Source organism: Gopherus flavomarginatus, chromosome 10 (genome assembly GCF_025201925.1).
Source record: "Gopherus flavomarginatus isolate rGopFla2 chromosome 10, rGopFla2.mat.asm, whole genome shotgun sequence".
NCBI lineage: Eukaryota > Metazoa > Chordata > Testudines > Testudinidae > Gopherus > Gopherus flavomarginatus.
In genome coordinates, this window is record NC_066626.1 from 44,799,687 (window position 1) to 44,816,577 (window position 16,891).

Sequence of the window (16,891 nt, forward strand, 5' to 3'; positions counted from 1 at the left end):
TTTCCAGGCTGCAAATTGCAGAGTCAACGTGGCTCTTTCCTTGCCCGGGCCCGGCTGGAGCCGGCCGAAACTTCCCTCGTGGCACCCAAACCGGGGGCGCTCAGGTGGTAGGTTTGGGTGCTGGCTGGATACACGAGTTCAGCCCACTGAAAAGCCACGAGCCTCTCAGCAAATCCCCGGCCAGGTTCGGAGTGAGCCCGGGCTGCCTTTCAGCCCCACATTATGCTGACTTAGCGCGGCCATCAGGGGGCGCTTAGCTAGTACTTGCCCAATACCAACAGTGTCAAAGCTAGCAGGGCCAACATTGATCTGAGGTACCCAACTTGAGCCCCTTGGCCTAAACACTTAGGCAACTGAGCCTTGCATGTAAGTAAATCCCAGTTTGGGCTCCGCTGAAATCCACAAAACTCCCACCAAACCTTGTAGGCTCTAAACTCCCTTGGTGCCTAAGTTGTCATGGTAAAAGTTCGCTCAGCAACTAAGTTTTGGCCTCTGGGCATACACACTGCTGCCTCCCTCTAGGTGTCTGCCCGTCTATCTCTTGCTTAAGCCACAGAGTGATTCACAAAAACGGGGCAGAACAGGAGTTCAGGGGCAACCCTGATCCAGGGAGCATGCTCAGAGGCCACCTGCAGGGCGGGGTCCCATTCAAAGTCTGTCCCATTCAAAATCTCTCTCTCTGGCCCACTGGCTGTTACACTGTGGAGAAATACTTCAATAGTCATTGGGTCAGGAAGAGAGAGCGAGAATGGCACCCAGCTGGAACACAGAAGACCACAGGTCCAGTCCCCCTAGTCCAATCATTTTTTTATTATTTATCCACAGTGAAACAGCTCCAGTAGGAGAGACTGAGGAAACCCCATGTTAGAAGAGGTCATAGTTCGGTGGCTAGAGCACTCACCTAGGAGAAAGGAGACCTTGTTCTGGGAGAGGGGTAATTGAACCTGTTTCTTCCACTTCCCAGGTGAGTGCTATAGTGGGCTAAAAGTTACAATGTAAGCAGCAGTGGCAGCACCTCCTCAGGCCATTTTGGGTGTAGTAAGGCAGGTACCTAACTCATTCCCACAGGAAACATCTTAGGTGCCAGGAGACAGGTTTTTGTTTGTGGATCATAGAGACATAGATTCTAAGGCCCTAAGGGACCACTGTGATCATCTAGTTTGAATTTCCATATAAAATAGGCCATAAAACTTCCGCAAAATAATTCTGACAGAATATCTTTTAGAAAAACATCCAACCTTAATTTAAAAATTGTCGGTGATGGAGAATTTGCCACAAGCACTGGAACAATTTGCCAAGGGTTAATTACCGTACTCTCACCCTTAAGAATTTATGCCTTATTTCCAGTCTGAATTTGTCCAGCTTCATCTTCCAGCCATTGGATCGTGTTATACCTTTCTCTGCTAGATTGATGAGCCAATTATTAAATGTTTTGTTCCCCATATAGACACTTATAGACTGCAGTCAAATCACCCCTTAACCTTCCCTTTGTTAAACTAAATAGATTGAACTCCTTGACTCTTTCACAAGAAGGCATTTTTCTAGTTCTTTCATCATTCTTGTGACTCTTCTCTGAACCTCTCCAATTTATCAACATCCTTTTTGAATTCTGGACACAGGAGTCCAGCAGCAGCTTCACCAGTGCCAAATACAGAGGTGAAATAACCTCTGTACTCCTACTCAAGATGCCTCTGTTTATGCATCCCAGGACCACATTAACTCTTTTGGTCACAGCGCCGCACTGGCAGCTCATGTTCAGCTGATTAGCCACCATGCTCCCCAAGTCTTTTTCAAAGTCACTGCTTGCCAGCGTAGAGTCCTCCATCCTGTAAATACGGTCACTGTTTTTTGTTCTCAGATGTATACATTTACCCATTTTAAAATACATATTGTTTGCTTGCACTCAGTTTATCAAGCAATCCAGATCACTCTGAATCAGTGACCAGTCCTCTTCATTATTTATCACTCCCCCAATTTTTGTGTCATCTGCAAACTTTATCACGAAGCAGAGATAGGCAGTGCCGATCTCTGTGTCCTGTCCTCCGCATTTCCCATTGACTATCTTAGTGGCTCTCCACCTAGTGTGCTGGTTTTTGTGGATCTCATTCTAAGGTGCCCATCTCTCCCCATTCATTGTATAGGGAACCTAGGCACCTAACTCAGGCTTTGTGAATTGCAGTGTTATTCTTGTGATTTTTTGGGTGCCTAAAGTTAGGTGCCACAATGTTCCACATTGAAATGTCTAAGTCACTTTGTGTATCCAGACCCTGGGCCTGTTTTTCAGCATTGCTGAGCACTTGTTGGTCTCAGTAATAGACACACCCAACATCAGATGTACCCTCCCTGCTGCTGTGTAAACATACCCATACAGATACACACCCCAAAACCTTACCGGCTGGAACCCTCCACCCACATGGTCCTATTTTGGGCAGATTCCTTATACCTTGCTTTAGGTGAGGCCCCTTAGCTGCCTCAAATGAAGGACAAGTTCACACTGTATTCATTTATATGAAATAAAGTGGCCTAAAGAGTTAAAGGTGTTACCATGACCCAGTTACTGGTGAACATTATACAGTGCTAAACAAAGTAGACAGAGCCCTTGGCTTGCTTAGTACCATGGAAACATACCATGAAATGCCATTTTAACCTTTTATTAAAGATACAGAAGAGAAAGAAAAACAGTTAAAGCTTTTGAAATATAAACTATTAAGTAAGGCTTTGATTGTAACAACATCTCTTGTTCTCTTTCCCTTTAGCTGTAGAGAGCTTTTCAAAGGAAGCCCCCCATCAGACAGATTTTTAAATGGTATTAAAGATAGTATTACCTATTCTTTTGGGGGGGAAACGACATGGAGGAAGTTGCAATGGACTGGAGCTGTTGCTGCTAAAGTCAGATTTTGTTTCTTAGGAGACAAAACAAGACTAACAGATAACGATACTTGCAACCCTATTACTGGAGAAACACAAGCACAGCTTACAGGGATAGTCACCGCTTTGATGACCTGGCAAACTTGTATCAGGTTTAGGCTGTTTAGGGCATTGCATTTAGCTGCCTTGTGTTGGTGACAGGCTTACAGCAGTATTGCAGAATATACAGCTGTGGCTGGCTAAGACAGACTTTTATTAGATGGAAAGAAAAAGGAGAAGGATAGGAAAGAGAAGAAATAAGATGGGAAAGGAAAAGAACACACAACAGGTGTGTGTGTGGGAGGAGGGGTGTGTGACAAAGTCTTGCTTTCCGGCTGGTATCTGGGAGGCAGCTGGAACCGGAGGAGGTAATGTCATTTGCCTCCCTCTCTTTGGCTTGGTCTGGTCAGGATGTCTTTCAGGATTAGGATGAAGGAGACAGTGAAGGCAGTGGCTGTGACTCAAAGGTGCATCTGCACTACACCTGATACACTGTTTTCATGGTATTTATCCACAAAGGTAGCATGACAGGTCTCTACTGAGATTTCAAACTGTCATGGAGCAGTCCAAGAGGAAGTGTTTCCATGATGAACTTCTAGTGGACATTCTGGACAGGGGCAATGAGCAGGTGCAATATCAAAGGGGAAAAGGATTAATGGCATGTGGCAAGGCCCTGACAGCCTGCAGAGCAAGAGGAGAGAATTGCGGAACACGAGGAGACTTGCAGCCTAATTTCTGGAACTGGAAATGCTGCTTGAGGGAGGAAGACAGTGCAGCAGACAGACCTCTGAGAGGCTGCTTATGCTAATGGCGGCAAGAATACAGGCTCTTGCTGCAGCCACACCACGCCCTGAGTCCCCTCCACAGTACCATGTGTTGCAGACCAGGAACGCATTGGACAATTCCATGGTTATGTGGCCCATGTAGCTTGGATTTAACACTAGCTGGATAGGAAAAGTGTACCGCTCCAGGCTTCTATGCCCCTCCAATGGTGCTAAGTGTGAGCAAAATGCACAAGAAACAAAAAGGAGAACGGGGTACAGGGACACTGTTGCCTGATCTGTAGATTATGTATTAATTATATTGATTACTTAAGACTCCTCAGTTATCACTTTGAGGTTTGCTGGGTTCTTGCCCCAAACTCAGGCCCAGTATTATTTAAATTATTATATAGCTGGGAACCCCGTATGCACAGTGGCAACACTCACAATATAGGAACACTTTTATAATATTTACAAATAGTTTAATACATTTAGCACAGTCACAAACTCATAATTCCCAACTAAGTAAGGTAGATAGAGATACTACAGAATGTACATCTGCATATCCATATACTCACACCAGCTCCTGTAGAACAACCTGAAATGTTAATCATCTTCCTCAACACCTTCCCCATCACCACCAGTGGCCAACGTTCTGGCAACTCCCATGGACTACATCCCTCCCTCCTACTGCTCCTAGGCTGAGATGCCACTTTTATAATATGTTACACTGACACCGCTATGCATGATGCATATTCAGTGGGGGATTTTCCCCCCTTTTCCTTATTTGTATTTCCTCACCTTACTAATGTTGGAGTGTCTTTTTCCTATAGGTTAGTATATCAATGATCTCAACTTACTATATTATACATCAATTCATTACCATGGCCTTTTTATGATTAGGTATCAACTTTGTTATTTCTGTCCTTATTGGTTATTTCAGTTGTTTCCAAGTTCCCAGTTGTAGTGTACCTATTACCCTTTTAAACTTATGAACTTAGAAAAGCCCCTATGCCAACCTACTTCAGCCCATCCTCTATGTTCAAGGTCGCAGCCATACATGGACCGTATGCTTTAGCTCATCACCATCTATCTACGTGAAAGGTCCCAGACATATGTATGCTAATTTTACTTTCGCTCAACATACAGGATGTGGCCTGCAGGTCCCTTGTGTTACAGCCCAAATATACTCTAATATAAACCTATTCTAATAAAATAATCAAACCCATAAGAAACTTATAAGAAAAGATATGTAGGCAAGCAAGCAGGCTAGCCTTAGATGTATCTCATGTACGTCAGTTTGTTGCCAGGACATTTCTGTGGTTGACTCATGTACCCATGATCAGAATTTCCCCATAAACTCTATTTTCAGCTCCCCAAATACTTGGGGTTTTCCACTGGGCCGTTTATCTGTGCAATGCTTATCTGTTCACAGCTCATATGCTAACTTGCTGAAGCTAATGTCTTACAGGATACAGGCCTGTAGGTTTCTTCCATTAATGCTGAACATAATGCAAAGCAGTAAATCTAATAAAGGCAAACTAGCCCCCAGAGCTACAACACGCAAAAGTAAGGAATATATTTGTTGACACTGGTTTCACTGTTTGGTGTTTGTTTTGTGCATGTCATTTTGTGCATGTCACTGGTTTTGATGTTGGTTAATTACTGGTGTTTGGTATTGTAGTGGCAGCTGGCCTGCCTGCCAATGCTTTAATGTTTGTTTGTTTTTTTGTAATACAACCATGATCACAAATAAAGGCTTCTATTTTACTGATAAAGTTTATTTCTATCATTATATCACATTGTATAATGTATATTTCAAATAATAAACACAGCTGGGAAGTTGTATCCAAACAATTTTTCAACACATCCATTTATATCAATCCCTCATGAAAATCCACAGTTCCTCCCACGTGGTGCACCTCTCCACCCCATTTCATAAAATCATCTCATTCATAATTAAAATTCAAGACAAGCAATTCCCGCCATTCACTGAGTACAGTGACAGTACACTATTGTTTACTTTGCTGTAAAAACACAGTCATAAACTTACTCTTCTCCCTCTTCCATTGTCCATGCAAGTCCATACTGTGGGCGCACAGACCATCCCTGATTTTTGTTGCATGTGTGTATTCTGTGCCCCGGTACGCTGTCTGGCTGAGTGTGCCAGTTCAGCAATCATAGGGCCATTCAGGGGCCAGTGGCTCATCTTTGGCTTTAAAAGATCATGTTCTGTGTCTTGCTGTGCTCTCCACAGACAGCATTGAGGATGCAGGAATCCAAAAAGGTCTGTGAACAGTGCCAGAGCGATTTCAATCTGCCAAACGCACATTAAACCACCATTCTACATCTGCTGAGTGTGCAATTGAACCTTCACCGCCCCCCCCCCCCAAGATCAAGATACAGTTTCATAAGTGTGAGGTCCCCTAGAACAGTGGGGACAATTACTCCATTGATAATGTCACGTAGTGGGAATAGTGTCTAAGTTTGTCCATGAATGTAGACTCCTGATCTATGGAAAACTTTGGCATCATGAACTTTTCCAATAGAGCCCAATTTAGTGGGACAGAAAATGCCATTGAAATGTTAAACAGCATCTCCTGAAACAGGAGTGAAAGCCCAAGCAAGACAAGTTCTTCAAATGGGGACTCCACCAAGTTGCTGGCTCAGCAGGTTGTATTGATGGGTTGTGACAACTTCCTGTAACATGGGGTGGACAATCACGTTCCCCCCCACTCAATGTTTCACAAAGGGCTAGAGTGGCTACAGCTGGGGAGGATGTTAAGAAGCCTGGGATAGGCAGATGTGACTTGGGTCTGCATAATACACTCCAGACTCCTGAGCACAGATGTGAGACCTAGGTTCAGAAAAACTAGGATTAACATTCAGTGTGGATGCTCAAGCCCAATCTTACTAACAAGACCCTATGGGCTCAAGTCCTACTGACCCTGGGCTTAGATTGCAGCACAGACATACCTAGAATTAGTCCTTGTTAGCCTAGCCTGGGTGGAGCATCCCACTGAAAAGCCCTACCCAAGTCAGGCCAAGGTAACTGCCCACAAATATGCTCCACTAGACTATATGCTGAGATACGCCTTGGTTCTCAGCAAGGTAATGAACTGGGCTGCTCTAGGAATTCATTCACAGGGTGCTCTCTCTCTCCATCCTAGCATGGAGCTGATGTCTGTAGCCCTGCCAGGAGAATACTTTGTGTAAAGAATGTACAAATGGAATTACTCAGTATGGATGTAGACAGCTCTCAAGGTGACAAACAGCCTTTGGCACTTAGACCTTTAATGAGAATGTCATTAAGAAATTCAAAGTGATTTGTAGCACACTGACCCAACTGACTGCTCTTGCATTTAGAGGACCAGAAAGAAATGAAAAGGTAGAGATTTCAGTTACATTTGACCAAATTATTGGCCCTACTGATATCACACTACAGTTTTGCCAGAAAGCTGGTGTCAGCTTCTGGCCAACTGGTAGCACAGGAGGAGGATTTCTTGGATAGCATCTCTGTACAAATGCTGTGGAAGAGCAGGCAAATGTGCAATTAAAATGCTGAACCAGTGTAGGTGACTTGCAATGCAGAAGAGATGATGCAGGCAGGAAAATACAGCTCTGGTGAAATTATGTGCTAGCACTGGAGGCCAAATAACACCTGTGCTTGATTAACCTCTGTCCTCACTGCAAAGTATCATAGAATATCAGGGTTCTGAGGGACCTCAGGAAATCATCTAGTCCAACCCCCTGCTCAGAGCAGGACCAATCCCCAACTAAATTATCCCAGCCAGGGCTTTGTCAAGCCTGACCTTAAAAACCTCTAAGGAAGGAGTTTCCACCACCTCCCTAGGTAACCCATTCCAGTGCTTCACCACCCTCCTAATATCCAACCTAAACCTCCCCCACTGCAACTTGAGACCATTACTCCTTGGTTGTCATCTGGTACCACTGAGAACAGTCTAGATCCATCCTCTTTGGAACCTCCTTTCAGGTAGTTGAAAGTAGCTATCAAATCCCCCCTCATTTGTCTCTTCTGTAGACTAAACAATCCCAGTTCCTTCAGCCTCTCCTCATAAGTCATGTGCTCCAGCCCCCTAATCATTTTTGTTGCCCTCCACTGGATTCGTTTCAATTTTTCCACATCCTTCTTGTAGTGTGGGACCCAAAACTGGACACAGTACTCCAGATGAGGCCTCACCAGTGTCAAATAGAGGGGCATGATCACATCCCTTGATCTGCTGGCAATGGCCCTACTTATACAGCCCAAAATGCCATTAGCCTTCTTGGCAACAAGGGCACACTGTTGACTCATATCCAGCTTCTTTTCCATTGGAACCTCTAGGTCCTTTTCTGCAGAACTGCTGCCTAGCCATTTGGTCCCTAGTCTGTAGCAGTGCATGGGATTCTTCTGTCCTAAGTGCAAGATTAAGTAGGTGGATTGCCAGCTTGGGCTGAAGCAGAACTGGAGCTCAAACTTGTACACTCTGCAGTGCCTGCTAGCCCAAGTTTAAAGCATCCTCCAGCCTGGGTTAGGAATTTTTCCTGTGTGGATGGTAAGGGCAGGAGTATGGTCAACACCCAGCCTAGAGACCTGTTTTACTCTGCAGTGCAGACATTCACCCAGAGTCTTTGGGTGAAACACCCAGCCACACCAGTTACTGTAGGTCCCAGATGTTCATAATCTTAGTTCTCAATGTTTTTTTAAAAATGAAAAAACATGCAAAGATTTAATAAAAGCTGCCAATATTTGGCCATGAGTTCAGGCCAACAGACAGTGCTTTAGGAACTGGGATACACTTACTGCAAGGTGACCAAAGCAGTGTTCTCAATAGGTGCTACATAATTTTTTTTTTTTTTACATAAGAATGTGGGCACCCCAATAGATTTTAGAAGACATCAGAATACTGAGAACCTCATTCACGTTCAATCACTTCAGCTGCAAGCTTCTAACAATGTTTTGGAAGTTTTGTTGTGACAAGTTTACAAAGATCTTTTCTAGAAGCAGGCTCAGAAGCAAGTAGACTAATTAACAGTGGTTAATAAGCCCTCAAAATTAATTTTTTGTTTCATGTGGTGGTTTAGTTGTCCATCTACAGCCAATTGGAATACTTGAGTCTTTAAATAGCTTAGAGTGAGCTTGGAGAGGTGTATGTTGGAGACATTTTGGAAGTACAATGCTACCAGCTACCTGAAAGTCACAGACAGCAACCAACTCACATCAGCTTCCCTGCTGCAAATGACTTCAAAGGATGATGAAGAAATTGAAAGAAAAAAAAAGGGGGCCAAAACCTAAACTCATTGGTGATGGTTTAAATCCAGACTAGTGCTACTCACTCCCGTTTACACAGAGGGAACAGTGATCAGAATCTGGGTGAGTCCATTTAAGGGCCTAGATAATATAGGAATTGGTAATAAGATACTGTGAAATTTACTTTTTGATTATTTGAATCTGTACCAGGCAGCTAGTGACTGAAAGTTGATGCCGTCTCATGACCATTGGTGACCTGTGTAAAATTGGTGGTGTCAATCCAGTTCCTAAAACGAAACACCATCACAACTTGCAGTAATCAACAGCAGAAAATTCCAGGTCTGAATGGAAGCCGTTTGATTCCCTCACTCCTCTCCAAAGGGGGTCACTAGTCAATTTACACTTAGAGTGCTGCAAGGAAGCTTGCCTCGCTGCTGCCTACACTGTACTCATGCTATAGACAAAGAGGATTGCAAGCTTCAGATACTGTCAGTTTTGGCACCTTTCACAAACAAATGAACTTTAAAAATCTCCCCACAAGCAAAAGAGACTCCTTCCAGCACTGAGAACATCAGTGGTGCTGCAGCAGAGCAGTCCTGACATCTCCACTCCATAGGACTATCACAAATCTGATCAGACTGGCCACTTCCCATAACTCCCAAGTGACTTGTACTGTATCTGAATGCATAGCAGAGCTTTGCTTAATAGTGCTTTTAATATATTGTTATGGCAGGTGTGACCAGGTGGCTATGTTCTTTTTCTTGGCACGAAAGCTCCATTGAAACTGTTGGGAAGACTTGCTATGTTGTTAGTTTGGGGTTATACAAGATTCCATGCAGGAGAAAGAAATTGCACAAGCAGCCAGAGTTTGTGCCCTGCCTTGAACTCTGAAGCAGAATCGTTCCCTGGGAAACTGGGCACTAGTGTGGTGTTGAGATTCCCAGAAGAAACCAATATAGTTAAAGCAATAAAAAAAAAATCTGTGTTTAGACCAGAATTTATAACTAACTTAGGCCAGGTCTACATGAGAAACTTTTGCTGGTATAATAGTTAGGGGCATGATTCTTTATGACATTTTTATCATGACAAAAGCCCTAGTGCAGACAATAATACTGGGAAAGTCTTTTTGCAGTTTAGCTTATTTAATCTCAGGAACTGCTACAAGCTATACCAGCAACAGCACAAAACTTCATCTCCTGATGAGGTTTGCTAGTATAGCTATACCAGCAAGCCCTTTCTAGTGTAAGATGAGCTTTAGGCAGAAAGTTTTCACATGGATACAGAGCTGAATCACTCTCACTTCAGCTCAGCATGGAGCCACTCAGGTTTGGCCCAGCAGCCCCTCCCTTATGACAGAGGGGCCACCAGGCCAAATTTCAGTGAGTGGCTTTGTGACCCAGTGCACCAGGTCACACTGCCTCAGTTTGGAGGCCCTGTCAAAGAGAAGGCCAAGGGAAAACTGCTACTTTTGCCCCTCTCCTACCACCCCAAGGAGGCTCTGTCCCTGCCAATACAGGCACCACTGGCCTTAGGAGATGTCTATACTTGTCAGGATCCCAACAAGAGCAGCCAGGGCTAAGGGTCATAACAAGGGCAAACCTGAGGCTGGGAGTAGCAGAGGAGCTCATAGTTGGGTTCCAGGCCAGGGTCAACACCAAGGCTCAGAACTTGAGTCAGGAAGCAAAGTCCAAGTCAGGCCAGGCATTCATGTGCAGGAACAGTCATAGCAACTACCAGAAACTCACACTGTTGCCTAAAACCACCCTTCGGGTTTATATAGGGAAGGGAACCAATAAGGAACCCCATGAGACTGCTGTCTGTCAAACCCTTGAGGTGGAACTTCCCTGGTCTGTGTCCATAGCAGGTCATGAGAAGTGCAGCCAAATTAATTTCCACTCTGGTGGGGGGCAGCCTGGAGATGCTAGCTATCTACTACCTCTACAGACTGGGTTCTAAACCTGTGTGACCACACAATGTGACAAATAAAAAGTGTATTCTTAATTCAGGTTAGCTAACCCATGATCCCTAGCAAGGCTTTAAAAAAAAAGAGAGCATGGAATAATCTTGTGATTTGTTTGAGGAGAAGACTTTAACACTTTTAGAGTGTTACCCAGCATTGAGTTGTGATGAGCTTGTTCCCAGAAGACAATGAAAGACTGTCACTACCAACAGCTATTACAGTCTCTCCTTCAGATTGCTCAGGCACTAAAGCTACTGCTTCTAAACCCAAGAGTTCATGGCTCACATCTCAGTACCAATGTTCCATCCAACTTTTTACATCCATATGTGGAATGAATTTTATGTGCACCAATATGGAGGTGATGAGCGGCAGGGGTGGGGGCTAGCGGTTCAGAGTGTGGGAGGACGCTCAGGGCAGAGGGTTAGGTGCAGGGGGGGTGAGGGCTGCAGCTGAGGGTGCAGACTCTGGGGTTGGGTCAAGGGTGTGAGGTGAGGGAGGGGGCTCAGGGCTAGGGCAAACTGTCAGGGTGTGGGGGGAGGGTGAGGCTCTGGCTAGGGGTGCAGGCTCTAGAGTTGGGCCAGAGATGAGGGGTTTGGGGTGCAGGCTGCCCCAGGGCTGCAACAGGGAGAGAGAACTCCCCCCAAGCTCTCTCCGTGCCACAGCAGCCCCAGGGCTGGGGCCAGGGGAGAGGCCACTTTATATTGGCCAGTTTATGTTGCTGTGGACTACTAATGTGCAGGAAGGGAACTCTGAGTATTTCCATGCGGATTAAGAGGCACTTTGCTGCAGCATGGACTTTCTAGGAAACTTACATAGGTATAACTACATCACTCAGAGGTGTGGAAAATACTCATCCCTGAGCGATGCAGTTATACCAACCTAACTCTTGGAGTAGACCGTGCTGTGTAGAGGGAAGGCTTCTCCCATTGACATAGCTACCGCCTCCTGAGGAAGTGGATTAACTACGCTGATGGGAGAAACTCTCCTGTTGGCATAGTAGCATCTTCACTGAAGCACTGCAGCTGTGCCAATGCAGCCTTTTAAGTGTAGATCTGCTCTTACAGATGTATTGCCGTAACATGGCCCAGGATTTATTTAATGGTAGACCAGTTTCCTGACCAAATTCTAACTTGGGTCACTATATTAATAGATTAGGAGAACCACGGCTGCTACTCTGAAACCTATATTAATAGATTCTAAGTCCAGAAGGGCCAAGTATGATCATCTAGCCTGACCTCCAGCATCACATAAAGTATAGAACTTCTGCCCATATAAATAATTCCCCCAACCAGAGACAGTAGCTATCTTTACTTCCTCTTCTACACTGTGGTAGTATTGCAGTTGCACTATTCATCTGTTAACATTTTGCATTTAGGAGCTGATGTACCAATTTCTACATAGAATTTATAAAGTTCTTTGGGATCTTTCTGGATTAAAGACTCTATTTAAATATAAACCATTATCATTGTTTTAATAGGATTGACATGAAGTTACCTAGCACTAGCTTTCTATTTCATACTCCTAAATCTCCAGTTCAGGTTTGTTTGAATGAGAGCTCTGAGAACCTCTAACTGCTTCCACTGTAATACTTGCCTTCCTCCACTCTTAGGTGTAAATCAGATATTTCTTACCCTTACTAAACTGCAGCTGGTCTTATACTTCTGTTGGTCTCCACTAACTCCACCTATTGTGAAATGCAGATAGAGAGACACCTATCTCATAGAGCTAGAAGGGACCCTGAAAGATCATCAAGTCCAGCCCCCTGCCTTCACTAGCAGGACCAAGGACTGATTTTGCCCCAGATCCCTAAATGACCCCCTCAAGAGCTGAGTTCATAACCCTGGGTTTAGCAGGCCAATGCTCAAACCACTGAGCTATCCCTCCCCCCTCAAAGGGAACTTCATTTTGTTTTGGTTTTTAACTCTTCATTAGTTACTTACCCCATTCATTGCTAAAGTCATATGACTCACTTGCTCTGCCCTCAACTCCCACTGAGATCAAACTCATCTGCTGTTATCCCACTCTACCTTCATCCCTCTGTTTCTGGCCTGTAAGCACATATAGCCATGCAGGATTTTCAGGAAAGTCAGTGAAATTATTTCTGGGGGAGCCCTTCACCCCCAGATGTAACTGACTTGGTTTAGATTACAAGGAAAGCCTCCTAGAAAGGACAGAATTTTCACCACCATCACCAGCTGCCTCGTCTGCTGCAGGAGGCATGGAGCCCAGCTGTTTGGGATGTGGTCCGTGAATCATTGCCAGCATTTGCAAGTTGTCAATAGAGCTTCTGCAAAAGCTGGCAGCTGGGGACCTCTAGAAGGTTGCTTTGCATGTAGCCAGTTTAGGTTTCCTCCATCTCAGCCCCCCTAGTTATTTAACTAGTTGCCAACAATATTAATGTAAGTGCTCAGAGTGGCCATTCCATCCTTCCCCCAGCCATGCTGGAAGCTGACAACTGGCAGCAAAATGACAAACAAAGGTGCACAGATTCACTTAAAACAATGACAGTCCTAAAAGATGCCTCTATTTGCTTTTTTGCCCTCTATTTCTTTATTCCCCCTTTTTAACTTTCAAGTGATTCTGTCCCATCCTGGAGCATGATCTCTTTCCCCCTCATTTCTGCTGTGGTCACATTTGGAGTAGTTGTAGGGAAAGTGGTGTAACTTCTCCAAGCTCCACTCCCAAAATTAGGTCTGCCCACCTGAAGCACCTACATGAGATGACTCACTGTACTATGCAGATGTGCAAAATGCTATCGTATGTCTTGTCTGAGCTCCACTGGGCTCCTGGAGCTTTTTCTTGATGGGGGATGGGTGCGGTGCAAATAAGTGATATTTCCCAAACACCCCACCTGCTCACAGCAGCAAAACGAGAAATCACTCTCAGTAAATTGTGCAAGACTGTGATCCTTCAACTCCTTTCTGACTTATGTGGTCAACAACATTCACATTTATATAATTATCACTGGGCAACTGAGCCTCAATTAAATATTGTCAGGTCCATTAAAGACAAGTTGAATCTCTGAAATTCAGGCAAATGAAATTCAGTGAAAGAGGAGAAACAAGGCCATTTAGTGAAATGTTACCTGAAATGAAATTCTGCCTCCTTCCTCAATTTCACAGGTCACTAGAAATTTAATCTCTTCTTTTACTTGAGGAAAAGTATCACTCAATCACCAAAGGGAAGCAAAGGGGAAGGGATGGATAGGTCTGAGAGCTTTGCATTTCTCAAGTGTCAAAACAACTTCATTTACTGTTAGACGCCAACACACAAGATACTTAATTTCTGATTCCCTCTGTACAGTATAGACTGGGTCAAATTCTATGCCAGCATATCTCCATTGACAGTTCATGTTTCACTGACAAAACAGTATATTAAAACAATGGAAACTGAATCAGTTTAATGGAATATAAATTGAAAGAGCTGATAAAAATTGGCCAATTCATAAATAACTGCATAGTCCAGTATAAATTAAAGATATAGATACTGAGTAAGTATTTATGTAGCTCAGGTTATAAAAAGCCTTATTTCTGTGTTTTTCCAAATTAAATTAAAAGGTCCCAAGAGCTGAAGTGAAGTGGGCCAAGTTCTCTTCTGGCATAACTCGAGCACAGTTTGCATTTACATTGAATGTGGCAACTTGTTCAATAATGTAAAAAACTAATCTGAAATAACTTTGAAAATATAAAACTTTTGAAATATAAAAATAACATAGCATACTTTAAATTGATTAAAAACTTGCTAACTAATAGCTTTCCAAATGTAATTGTAAACAGGGAATCATAACTGAGTGGGTGTGTTTCTAGTTGGGTGCCACAGGAATGGACTCTTGGCCTTATGCTATTTAACGTTTTTGTCAATGACCTGGAAAAAAACAAAGTCATCACTTAAATGTTTACAGACAACAAAAAAATTGGGGAAGGGCAAATAAGGAAGAGGACCAGTTACTGATACAGAGCGATCTGGGAATCGTTTGGTAAACTGAGTGCAAGCATACAATATGTATTTTAATATGACTAAGTGTAAATGGATACATCTGGGAACAAAGAATGCAGCTATTCTTATGGGATAGGATACTATCCTGGAAAGCAGTGACTCTGAAAAAGATTTGGGGGTCATGGCAGATAATCCACTGAACACGAGCTCCCAGTGCAACTCTGTGGTCAAAAGTGCTAATATGGTCCTCAGATGCATAAACAGGGGAATACCTCTGTATTTGGCACTGGTATGAACACTGCTGGAATGCTGTGCCCAGTTCTGGTGCCCACAATTCAAGAAGGATGTTGATAAATTGGAGAGGGTTCAGAAAAGAGCCACAAGAATGATCAAAGGATTAAAAACTTGCTTTCTAGTGGTCGAGCTCCTGGAGTTTATCTATTCATCTTAACAAAGAGAAGGTTAAGGGGTGGCTTGATTACAGTCTCTAAGTACCTACATGGAGAATAAATATTTAATAATTGGCTCTTCAATCTAACAGGGAAAGGTGTAACGTGATCTAGTGTCTGGAAGCTGAAGCTAGACTAATTCAGACTAGAAATAAGGCATACATTTTTAAACAGAGTAATAAACTGTTGGAACAATTTACCGAGGGTTGTGGTATGGATTCTCCATCACTAGCAATTTTTAAATCAAGACTGGATGTTTTTCTAAAAGATAAGCTCTAAGGATTATTTTGAGGAAGTACTATGATCTGTGTTACACAGGAGGTCAGACTAGATGATCATAACGATCCCTTCTGGCCTTGGAATCTATGAATTGATGTGTAGTCTCAGCTCACCTCTCTGTAACCAGAGCACAGCTACTAAAGGCCCTAAATTACTTTAGCAGATGCCTGAAGTTAGGCACATACTTACATACCTTTCTGAATGGGGGCCATAATGTTGTGTTTCTGTCAGAGATTCAAGAAGAGACTTCTTCCTTCCTAGGGAGTCGGGAAAACTTAATTTCTGCACAAAGACACTGGGGGCCTCCAAGCAACAGAAAATGACTGGATTTTCTTCCTATTGTGCACTGAGAAACACAGATAAGGGTACATAAAAGGGAGGAGATTGTTCTACAAGCCCCACCCCCTCAAACTGTTGAGATCTTAAACAACAGCTACATCTTTTGTCTGTCAGGGAACATATAGGTAAAAATCCAAAGACGTCAGCAATGTAAATTGAAGCACTTAACTACTATCTTTAACTACTATCCAATGATCCAATATCTCTCCCCTTGCTCTGCTCCTCCTCCCCCGCAAAACAATTCTGAACACAGTTGATTTGTACAGAAATCTAATCCAAATCAGGGACCAAATTAATCTGTTTCTCCATCACCTTTGCCCCATTCCAATAATTGCAAAGCAGGCTGTGTATCAGGAGAGCAGCATGAGCATACCCATGAATCTTGTCACAGTGATTTATCTCATGCACTCCCCCATAAGAAGCTGCATCCATCCAGATCCTGCAGTTTATGTAACAATTGTCTTGGATTAAAAATAAGTGATTTATAAATTTGAGTTTGACAGAGAGGCTAGCACAAACTGAAAGAGGTTTGTGTCACCCCAAATTTGCCCTTTGCTCATATAGGCACACATACTGGATATTTGAGTTAAATCTATTTTTAGCTGACTGTATGGTGACAGTAATATTAATATGAGAATGACAATTCTAATGCTTATGATAAACCAATGAGTGTAGTCATTATGAAATAGACATTTCCTGGCATCCAAGTGGACTTGTGCTGAATAAAATAGTAGAAGTGCTGTGATTTTTCTACTCCTAACTTGAATCCTGTGAGCTCAACCAAACAATGCAGCTGGGACTTTCAGAGTGCTCATCATTGACCTAATGTTGCTTCCATGGAAGTAATGGGTAGAACTCTCATTGACTTCAGTGAAAACAGTTTGGTCAAATCTACATTCTTGAGAATTCCATCTACAGCTACCACTTCACTATTAAATTAACAACCTGGAAACATGATAACTAATGGCCTATATCAATGATCCCCAAACTTGAAGAGCTAGAAAGCTAG